Source organism: Triticum dicoccoides, chromosome 3A (genome assembly GCF_002162155.2).
Source record: "Triticum dicoccoides isolate Atlit2015 ecotype Zavitan chromosome 3A, WEW_v2.0, whole genome shotgun sequence".
Classification (NCBI taxonomy): Eukaryota; Viridiplantae; Streptophyta; class Magnoliopsida; order Poales; family Poaceae; genus Triticum; species Triticum dicoccoides.
In genome coordinates, this window is record NC_041384.1 from 46,244,626 (window position 1) to 46,256,292 (window position 11,667).

The following is an 11,667-nucleotide window of genomic DNA, read 5'->3' on the forward strand; positions in this document are numbered from 1 at the left end:
TAGCCAAACGTTCATAACATTTGCATCTGCTCTTGCAATAGGTTTGTCACCTAGCGGTGCATCAAGGACATAATTCTTCTATGCAGCAATGAGGATAAACCTCAGATCACGGATCCAATCCGCATCATTGCTACTAATATCTTTAAACTTAGTTTTCTCTAGGAACATATCAAAATAAAACAGGGGAGCTAAACGCGAGCTATTGATCTACAACATAGATATGCTAATACTACCAGGACTAAGTTCATGATAAATTTAAGTTCAATTAATCATATTACTCAAGAAATCCCACTTAGATAGATATCCCTCTAATCCTCTAAGTGGTCACGTGATCCAAATCAACTAAACCATAACCGATCATCACGTGAAATGGAGTAGCTTTCAATGGTGAACATCACTATGTTGATCATATCTACTATATGATTCACACTCGACCTTTCGGTCTCAGTGTTCCGAGGCCTATATGCATATGCTAGGCTCGTCAAGTTTAACCTGAGTATTCTGCGTGTGCAAAACTGGCTTGCACCCGAGCTTATTACACCCGATCATGATGTGGTGTCTGGGCACGACGAACTTTGGCAACAGTGCATACTCAGGGAGAACACTTTTATCTTGAAATTTAGTGAGAGATCATCTTATAATGCTACCGCCAACCAAAGCAAGATAAGATGCATAAAAGATAAACATCACATGCAATCAATATAAGTGATATGATATGGCCATCATCATCTTGTGCTTGTGATTGATACGTCTCCAACGTATCTATAATTTTTGATTGCTCCATGCTATATTATCTACTATTTTGGACTATATTGTGCTTTATTTTCCACTTTTATATTATTTTTGGGACTAACCTATTAACCGGAGGCCCAGCCCAGAATTGTTGTTTTTTTTGCCTATTTTAGTGTTTTGAAGAAACGGAATATCAAACGGAGTCCAAACGGAATGAAACCTTCGGGAACGTGATTTCCTCACCGAACGTGATCCAGGAGACTTGGACCCTACGCCAAGGCATCAGAGAGGCGGTCACGAGGGTGTGGGGCGCGCGCTCCCTGCCTCATGGGCCCCTCGATGCTCCACCGACGTACTTCTTCCTCCTATATATACATACGTACCCCCAAACGATCAGGAATGGAGCCAAAAACCTAATTCCACCGCCGCAACTTTCTGTATCCAGGAGATCCCATCTTGGGGCCTGTTCCAGAGCTCCGCCGGAGAGGGCCGTCATCACGGAGGGCTTCTACATCATCATAGCCTCTCCGATGAAGTGTGAGTAGTTTACCTCAGACCTTCGGGTCCATAGTTAGTAGCTAGATGGCTTCTTCTCTCTTTTTGAATCTCAATACAAAGTTCTCCCCCTCTCTTGTGGAGATCTATTTGATGTAATCTTATTTTTGCGGTGTGTTTGTTGAGACCGATGAATTGTGGGTTTATGATCAAGTCTATCTATGAATAATATTTGAATCTTCTCTGAATTCTTTTATGTATGATTGATTATCTTTGCAAGTCTCTTCGAATTATCCGTTTGGTTTGGCCAACTAGATTGGTAGTTCTTGCCATGGGAGAAGTGCTTAGCTTTGGGTTCGATCTTGCAGTGTCCTTTCCCAGTGACAAAAGGGGCAGCAAGGCACGTATTGCATCGTTGCCATCGAGGATAACAAGATGGGGTTTATTTCATATTGCATGAATTTATCTCTCTACATCATGTCATCTTGCTTAAGGCGTCACTCTGTTTTTAACTTAATACTCTAGATGCATGCTGGATAGCGGTCGATGAGTGGAGTAATAGTAGTAGATGCAGAATCGTTTCGGTCTACTTGTCACGGACGTGATGCCTATATACATGATCATGCCTAGATATTCTCATAACTATGCTCAATTCTGTCAATTTGTTCACCCACCGTAGAATACTTATGCTCTTGAGAGAAGTCACTAGTGAAACCTATGGCCCCCGGGTCTATTCTCATCATATAAATCTCCATCACTTTAATCTTGCTTTGCTTTTTTACTTTGCCTTTACTTTTTATTTTGCATACTTATACCAAAAATACCAAAAATATTATATCTATCAGATCTCACTCTCGTAAGTGACCTGAAGGGATTGACAACCCCTAATCGCGTTGGTTGCGAGTAGCTATCGTTTTGTGCAGGTACGAGGGACTTGAGCGTGGCCTCCTACTGGATTGATACCTTGGTTCTCAAAAACTGAGGGAAATACTTACGCTACTTTGCTGCATCATCCCTTCCTCTTCGGGGAAAACCAACGCAAGCTCAAGAGGTAGCAAGAAGGATTTCTGGCGCCGTTGCTGGGGAGTCTACGCAAAAAGTCAACATACCAAGTACCCATCACAATCCCTATCTCTCGCATTACATTATTTGCCATTTGCCTCTCGTTTTCCTCTCCCCCACTTCACCCTTGCCGTTTTATTCGCCCTCTCTCTCTGTCCTCCCTCTCTATTTGCCTCTTTTGCCCGCTTGCCTTTTTGTTTGCTCATGTGTTAGATTGCTTGTTTGTCGCGATGGCTCAAGATACTACCAAATTGTGTGACTTCACCAATACCAATAATAATGATTTCCTTAGCACTCCGATTGCTCCTCTTACCGATGCTGAATCTTGTGAAATTAATACTGCTTTGTTGAATCTTGTTATGAAAGATCAATTCGCCGGCCTTCCTAGTGAAGATGTCACTACTTATCTGAATAGCTTCATTGATTTATGTGATATGCAAAAGAAAAAAGATGTCAATAATGATGTCGTTAAATTGAAGCTATTTCCTTTTTCGCTTAGAGATCGTGCTAAAGCTTGGTTTTCGTCTTTGCCTAAAAATAGTATTGATTCTTGGAACAAGTGCAAAGATGCTTTTATCTCTAAGTATTTCCCTCCCGCTAAGATCATCTCTCTTAGAAACGATATTATAAACTTTAAGCAACTTGATCCTGAACATGTTGCATAAGATTGGGAGAGAATGAAATTAATGATACGTAATTGCCCTACTCATGGTTTGAATTTGTGGATGATTATACAAAAATTTTATGCAGGATTGAATTTTGCTTCTAGAAATCTTTTAGATTCAGCCACGGGAGGCACATTTATGGAAATCACTTTAGGAGATGCTTCTAAACTCCTAGATAATATTATGGTTAATTATTCTCAATGGCATACTGAAAGATCTTCTAATAAAAAAGTCCATGTGATAGAAGAAATCAATGTTTTGAGTGGAAAGATGGATGAACTTATGAAATTATTTGCTACTAAGAGTGTTTCTTCTGATCCTAATGATATGCCTTTGTCTACTTTGATTGAGAATAACAATGAATCTATGGATGTGAATTTTGTTGGTAGGAATAATTTTGGTAACAACGCTTATAGAGGGAATTTTAATCCTAGGCCATATCCTAGTAATCCTTCTAATAATTATGGGAATTCCTACAACAACTCTTATGGAAATTATAATAAGATGCCCTCTGAATTTGAGAATAGTGTTAAAGAGTTTATGAATTCACAAAAGAATTTTAATGCTTTGCTTGAAGAGAAATTGCTTAAAGTTGATGATTTGGCTAGGAACGTTGATAGAATTTCTCTTGAGATTGATTCTTTAAAGATTAGATCTATTCCTCCTAAGCATGATATCAATGAGCCTCTTAAAGCCATGAGAATTTCCATTGATGAGTGCAAGGAAAGAACCGCTAGGATGCGTGCTTCCAAAGATGCCTTTATTAAAGCGTGTTCTTCCAATTCCTATGAAAATCAAGATGAAGATCTAAAAGTTATTGATGTGTCCTCTATTAAATCTTTGTTTTGCAATATGAATCTTGATGAAACTGAATGTGATCTTCCTTTACCTAGAAGGCGTTCTAAAAATTCGGAGTGTTTAGATCTTTATGATGAAATTGATGAAAGTGGGATTGAAAGAAATAAAAATCTTGATGCTGCTAAACCCACTATATTGGATTTCAAGGAATTTAATTATGAAAGTTGTTCTTTAATTGACTGTATTTCCTTATTGCAATCCGTGCTAAATTCTCCACATGCTTATAGTCAACATAAAGCCTTCACCGAACATACTGTTGATGCCTTGATGCAATCTTATGAAGAAAAACTTGAGTTGAAAGTTTTTATCACTAGAAAACTCTATGATGAGTGGGAACCAACTATTAAAATTAAAATTAAAGATCATGAGTTTTATGCTTTGTTTGATTTGGGTGCTAGTGTCTCTACTATTCCCAAGACTTTGTGTGATTTGCTGGATTTCCGTAATTTTAATGATTGCTCTCTAAACTTGCATCTTGCGGATTCCACTATTAAGAAACCTATGGGAAGGATTAATGATGTTCTTATTGTTGCAAATATAAATTATGTGCCCGTAGATTTTATTGTTCTTGATATAGATTGCAATCCTTCTTGCCCTATTATTCTTGGTAGACCTTTCCTTAGAACGGTTGGTGCGATTATTGATATGAAGGAAGGGAATATTAGATTTCAATTTCCATTAAAAAGGGCATGGAACACTTTCCAAGAAAGAAAATAAAATTACAATATGAAACTATCATGAGAGCCACTTATGGATTGCCTACCAAAGATGGCAATACCTAGATCTATCCTCGCTTTTATGCCTAGCTAGGGGCGTTAAACGACATCGCTTGTTGGGAGGCAACCCAATTTTATTTTTATTCCTTGCTTTTTGCTCCTGCTTAGTAATAAATAAATTATTTAGACTCTGTTTTGGTTGTGTTTTTTGTTTTTAATTAGTGTTTGTGCCAAGTAGAACCGTTGGGAAGACTTGGGGAAAGTCTTGTTGAACTTGCTGTAAAAAACAGAAACTTTAGCGCTCACGAGAACTGCTGTCATTTTATTTGAAGAGTGATATTTAGTTAATTCTTTTTGCAGATGATTAGTAGATAAATTCCTCACGTCCAGAAATTTATTTTAGAATTTTTGGGGTTCCAGATCTTGTGCTAGCTACAGATTACTACAGACTGTTCTGTTTTTGACAGATTCTGTTTTTCGTGTGTTGATTGCTTATTTTGATGAATCTATGGTTAGTAAAATAGTTTATAATCCATAGAGAAGTTGGAATAAAGTAGGTTTAACACCAATATAATAAATAATGAGTTCATTATAGTACCTTGAAGTGGTCTTTTGTTTTCTTTCGCTAACGGAGCTCACGAGTTTTCTACTTTAAGTTTTGTGATGTGAAGTTTTCAAGTATTGGGTGAATTCTTGTGATGGATTATGGAACAAGGAGTGGAAAGAGCCTAAGCTTGGGTATTCCCCAGAAGGCATCCCCTCTTTCGTCCACTTCCATCGGTAATTTACTTGGAGCTATATTTTTATTCACCAACATGATATGTGTTTTGCTTGGAGCGTCTTGTATTATTTGTGTCTTTGTGTCTTAGTATGCCACAATCATCCTTTCTGTACACCTTTTGAGAGAGCCATACATGAATTAAAATTTGATAGAATACTCTATGTGCTTCACTTATATCTTTTGAGCTATGTAGTTTTGCTCTATATGCTTCACTTATATCTTTTGAGCGTTATAATTTTGCTCTATGTGCTTCACTTAGATCTTTTAGAGCACGGTGGTGGATTTGTTTTAAAGAAACTATTGATCTCTCATGCTTCACTTAAATTATTTTGAGAGTCCCTTAATAGCATGGTAATTTGCTTAATAATAATATGCTTGGTATTCAAGATTTGTGAAACTTTCTTTTGAGTGTGTTGAATACTAAGAAAAGATTGAAGCATGATAATTGTTTTGAGATATGGAGGTGACAATATTAAAGTCATGCTAGTTGAGTAGTTGTGAATTTAAAGAATACTTGTGTTAAAGTTTGTGATTCCCGTAGCATGCACGTATGGTGAACCGTTGTGTGATGAAGTCGGAGCATGATTTATTTATTGATTGTCTTCCTTATGAGTGGCGGTCGGGGACGAGCGATGGTCTTTTCCTACCAATCTATCCCCCTAGGAGAATGCGCGTAATACTTTGCTTTGATAACTTCTAGATTTTTGCAATAAGTATATGAGTTCTTTATCACTGATGTTGAGTCCATGGATTATACGCACTCTCACCCTTCCACCTTTGCTAGCCTCTCTAATACCGCACACTTTTCGCCGGTATCATACACCTACCATATACCTTCCTCAAAATAGCCACCATACCTACCTATTATGACATTTCCATAGCCATTCCGAGATATATTGCCATGCAACTTTCCACCGTTCCATTTATTATGACACACTCCATCATTGTCATATTGCATATTCCGGTACACCGCCGGAGGCATTCATATAGAGTCATATTTTGTTCTAAGTATTGAGTTGTAATTGTTGAGTTGTAATAAAAATAAAAGTGTGATGATCATCATTATTAGAGCATTGTCCCAGTGAGGAAAGAATGATGGAGACTATGATTCCACCATAAGTCGGGATGAGACTCCGGATGAAAAATAAAATAAATAAAAAAAAGAGGCCAAAGAAGCCCAAATAAAAAGAGGCCATAAAAAAAGAGAAAAGTCCCAAATAATAAAAAAATGAGAGAAAAAGAGAGAAGGGACAATGTTACTATCCTTTTACCACACTTGTGCTTCAAAGTAGCACCATGATCTTCATAGTAGAGAGTCTCTCATGTTATCACTTTCATATACTAGTGGGAATTTTACATTATAAGAACTTGGCTTGTATATTCCAGTGATGGGATTCCTCAAATTACCCTAGGTCTTCATGAGCAAGCAAGTTGGATGCACATCCACTTAGTTTCTTTTTGAAATTTCATATACTTATAGCTCTAGTGCATCTGTTGCATGGCAATCCCTACTCGCTGACATTGATATCTATTGATGGGCATCTCCATAGCCCGTTGATACGCCTAGTTGATGTGAGACTATCTTATCCTTTTTGTCTTCTCCACATCCACCATTCTATTCCACCTATAGTGCTATATCCATGGCTCACGCTCATGTATTGCGTGAAGATTGAAATAGTTTTGAAAAAGTTAGAGTATGAAACAATTGCTTGGCTCGTCATCGGGGTTGTGCATGATTTAAATACTTTGTGTGGTGAAGATAGAGCATAGCCAGACTATATGATTTTGTAGGGATAACTTTCTTTGGCCATGTTATTTTGAGAAGACATAATTGCTTTGTTACTATGCTTGAAGTATTATTATTTTTATGTTAATATAAACTTTTGTCTTGAATCTTTCGAATCTGAATATTCATATCACAATTAAGAAGATTTGCATTGAAATTATGCCAAGTAGCACTCCGCATAAAAAATTCTCTTTTTATCATTTACCTACTCGAGGACGAGCAGGAATTAAGCTTGGGGATGCCTGATACGTCTCCAACGTATCTATAATTTTTGATTGCTCCATGCTATATTATCTACTGTTTTGGACTATATTGGGCTTTATTTTCCACTTTTATATTATTTTTGGGACTAACCTATTAACCGGAGGCCCAGCCCAGAATTGATGTTCTTTTGCCTATTTCAGTGTTTCGAAGAAACGGAATATCAAACGGAGTCCAAACGGAATGAAACCTCCGGGAACGTGATTTTCTCACCGAACGTGATCCAGGAGACTTGGACCCTACGCCAAGGCATCAGAGAGGCGATCACGAGGGTGGGGGGCGCGCCCCCCTAGGGCGCGCCCCCTGCCTCGTGGGCCCCTCGATGCTCAACCGACGTACTTCTTCCTCCTATATATACATATGTACCCCCAAACGAACAGGAACGGAGCCAAAAACCTAATTCCACCGCCGCAACTTTCTGTATCCACGAGATCCCATCTTGGGGCCTGTTCCGGAGCTCCGTCGGAGAGGGCCGTCATCATGGAGGGCTTCTACATCATCATAGCCTCTCCGATGAAGTGTGAGTAGTTTACCTCAGACCTTCGGGTCCATAGTTAGTAGCTAGATGGCTTCTTCTCTATTTTTGAATCTCAATACAAAGTTCTCCCCCTCTCTTGTGGAGATCTATTCGATGTAATCTTCTTTTTGCGGTTTGTTTGTTGAGACCGATGAATTGTGGGTTTATGATCAAGTCCATCTATGAATAATAGTTGAATCTTCTCTGAATTCTTTTATGTATGATTGGTTATCTTTGCAAGTCTCTTCGAATTATCCGTTTGGTTTAGCCAACTAGATTGGTAGTTCTTGCCATGGGAGAAGTGCTTAGCTTTGGGTTCGATCTTGCGGTGTCCTTTCCCAGTGACAGAAGGGGCAGCAAGGCACGTATTGCATCGTTGCTATCGAGGATAACAAGATGGGGTTTATTTCATATTGCATGAATTTATCTCTCTACATCATGTCATCTTGCTTAAGGCGTTACTATGTTTTAACTTAATACTCTAGATGCATGCTGGATAGCGGTCGATGAGTGGAGTAATAGTAGTAGATGCAGAATCATTTCGGTTTACTTGTCACGGACGTGATGCCTATATACATGATCATGCCTAGATATTCTCATAACTATGCTCAATTCTGTCAATTGCTCAACAATAATTTGTTCACCCACCGTAGAATACTTATGCTCTTGAGAGAAGTCACTAGTGAAACCTATGGTCCCCGGGATCTATTCTCATCATATCAATCTCCATCACTTTAATCTTGCTTTGCTTTTTTACTTTGCCTTTACTTTTTATTTTGCATCTTTATACCAAAAATACCAAAAATATTATATCTATCAGATCTCACTCTCGTAAGTGACCGTGAAGGGATTGACAACCCCTAATCACGTTGGTTGCGAGTAGCTATCATTTTGTGCAGGTACGAGGGACTTGAGCGTGGCCTCCTACTGGATTGATACCTTGGTTCTCAAAAACTGAGGGAAATACTTACACTACTTTGCTGCATCATCCCTTCCTCTTTGGGGAAAACCAACGCAAGCTCAAGAGGTAGCAGTGATCTCCATCTCTGAAGCACCACCATGATCACCATCGTCACCGGCGCGACACCTTGATCTCCATCATAGCATCATTGTCGTCTCGCCAATCTTATGCTTCTACGACTATCGCTACTGCTTAGTGATAAAGTAAAGCATCACAGGGCGATTGCATTGCATACAATAAAGCGACAACCATATGGCTCCTGCCAGTTGCCGATAACTCGGTTACAAAACATGAACATCTCATACAATAAAATTTAGCATCAGGTCTTGACCATATCACATCACAACATGCCCTGCAAAAACAAGTTAGACGTCCTCTACTTTGTTGTTGCAAGTTTTACGTGGCTGCTACTGGGCTTAGCAAGAACCGTTCTTACCTACGCATCAAAACCACAATGATAGTTCGTCAAGTTGGTGCTGTTTTAACCTTTGCAAGGACCGGGCATAGCCACACTCGGTTCAACTAAAGTTGGAGAAACTGACACCCGCCAGTCACCTGTGTGCAAAGCACGTCGGTAGAACCAGTCTCGGGTAAGCGTATGCGTAATGTTGGTCCAGGCCGCTTTATCCAACAATACCGCCGAACCAAAGTATGACATGCTGGTAAGTAGTATGACTTATATCGCCCACAACTCACTTGTGTTCTACTCGTGCATATGACATCTACGCATAAAACCTAGCTCGGATGCCACTGTTGGGGAGCGTAGTAATTTCAAAAAAATTCCTACGCACACGCAGGATCATGGTGATGCATAGCAACAAGAGGGGAGAGTGTTGTCTACGTACCCTCGTAGACCGTTCGCGGAAGCGTTATATCAACGTGGTTGATGTAGTCATACGTCTTCACGATCTGACCGATCCAAGTACCGAAACCACGGCACCTCCGAGTTCTACACACATTCGGCTCGGTGACGTCCTCGCCTTCTCGATCCAGCAAGAGGGGCGAAGTAGTAGATGAGTTCCCGCAGCACGACGGCGTGGTGACAGTGTTGGTGAAGAAAAATCTCCGCAGGGCTTCGCCTAAGCACTACGAAAACTATGACGGAGGACAAACTAGAGGGGACGGGGTTGCCGGCACATGGCTTGGTGTTTCTTGATGTGTCTTGGGTGCTAGCCCTACCCCTCTATTTATATATTGAGCCTTGGGGTCGAAACTTGGAGTAAAATCCTCCACAAAGTCGGTTTCACCCGAAAGGCAAGAGTCCTTCTCGGACTCCAGGGCCAGATGCCAGGGTTCTCGGCGTCTGGACCCAGACGCCAGGGACCCTGGCGTCTGGCCCCTGGACTCCGCAAAACTTCCTTTTGCGCTTTCCAAAAACCTTGTGGGCTTTCCCCTTTGGCCCAAATAAAGTGTTCTTGTACCACTAGTAGATAAAGGGCCTTTAGTCCCGGTTCTGGAACCGGGACTAATGGGTCGTTACTAAATCCTCCCCCTTTAGTCCCGGTTCTTATACGAACCGGGACTAAAGGCCCTCCACGTGGCCGCTGCCTGGAGGTCCACCTTTAGTCCCGGTTGGTAACACCAACCGGTACTAAAGGAAATTTTATGATTTTTTTTAAATTATTTTTGAATTTTTTTATTTTCAAATTTCTGAAATATTTTAACCTCTAATCTCTAATCACCCCTCATCACTGCTCAATTTAACCTCTAATCTCTAATCACCCCTCATCATTCCAAATCATCTAACTTCCCGAACGGTCACCCATCCTCTCACTACTCCAGCATGAGCACGCTTAACTTCCGGGTTCTATTCTCCCTCGTTTCCAAGTCTGCACTTGTTGTTTTCCTGACAATAGTAAAATGTCAATCCTATTAACCCTCAGGAATTTAGCTTGAGCATGAAGTCACACATTTCACTGTTTGAGTTTGAAACTATTGTTCTAAAAAACAATAATTATTTAGTAACAATAATATTTCTTGAATAAGTAGTTTGACCACAGTTTGACCATAGTTTGACCAGATTTAACCAAAATTCAAAAAACTGAAATAATTATTTAGTAACACTAATATTTCTTGAATAAGTAGTTTGACCATTGTTTGACCACAGTTTGACCAGATTTGACCAAAATTCAAAAAAACTGAAATAATTATTTAGTAACACTAATATTCTTTAATAATTATTTAGCAACACTAATACTTCTTGAATAAGTAGTTTGACCAGATTTAACGAAAATACAAAAAAAACTGAAATTTGAGCATAACTTTTTTTCCTTTTAGAATTTGAGGATTCTAAAAATTTGCAAACAAGCCATAGGCTGTCAAAATCATATGCGGATTTTTGTGTTGAACATTTTGATATATTATACGTTTTTTTCCGACATCGTATGCAAAAGTTATAGCCGTTTTATGTTTTCCCTGCACTTTTGCAAAACATGTCCAAATTTAAGTTTTTAAATTTTCCTAACTAGTAGATGTAGTAATATAACTACCTCTCGAAGGATTTTATTTTTTGAAGTTTTTATCATTTTCTTTTGATTTTTTCAAAACAAAAAAGGCGATCCACTAGGGGGGTGGGGTAGAGTTTGAAAATGGGACCTTTAGTCCTGGTTTGAGACACAAACCGGGACTAAAGGGCATCGCACCCTTTAGTCCCGGTTCGTGTCTCAAACCGGGACTAAAGGTCTAATCTTTAGTCACGGTTTGAGACACAAACCGGGACTAAAGGGCATCGCACCCTTTAGTCTCGGTTCGTGTCTTAAACAGGGACTAAAGGGCTCAGGTGAACAGGGACTAATGCCTTAGCCGCACGAACCGGGACCAATGCTCACATTAG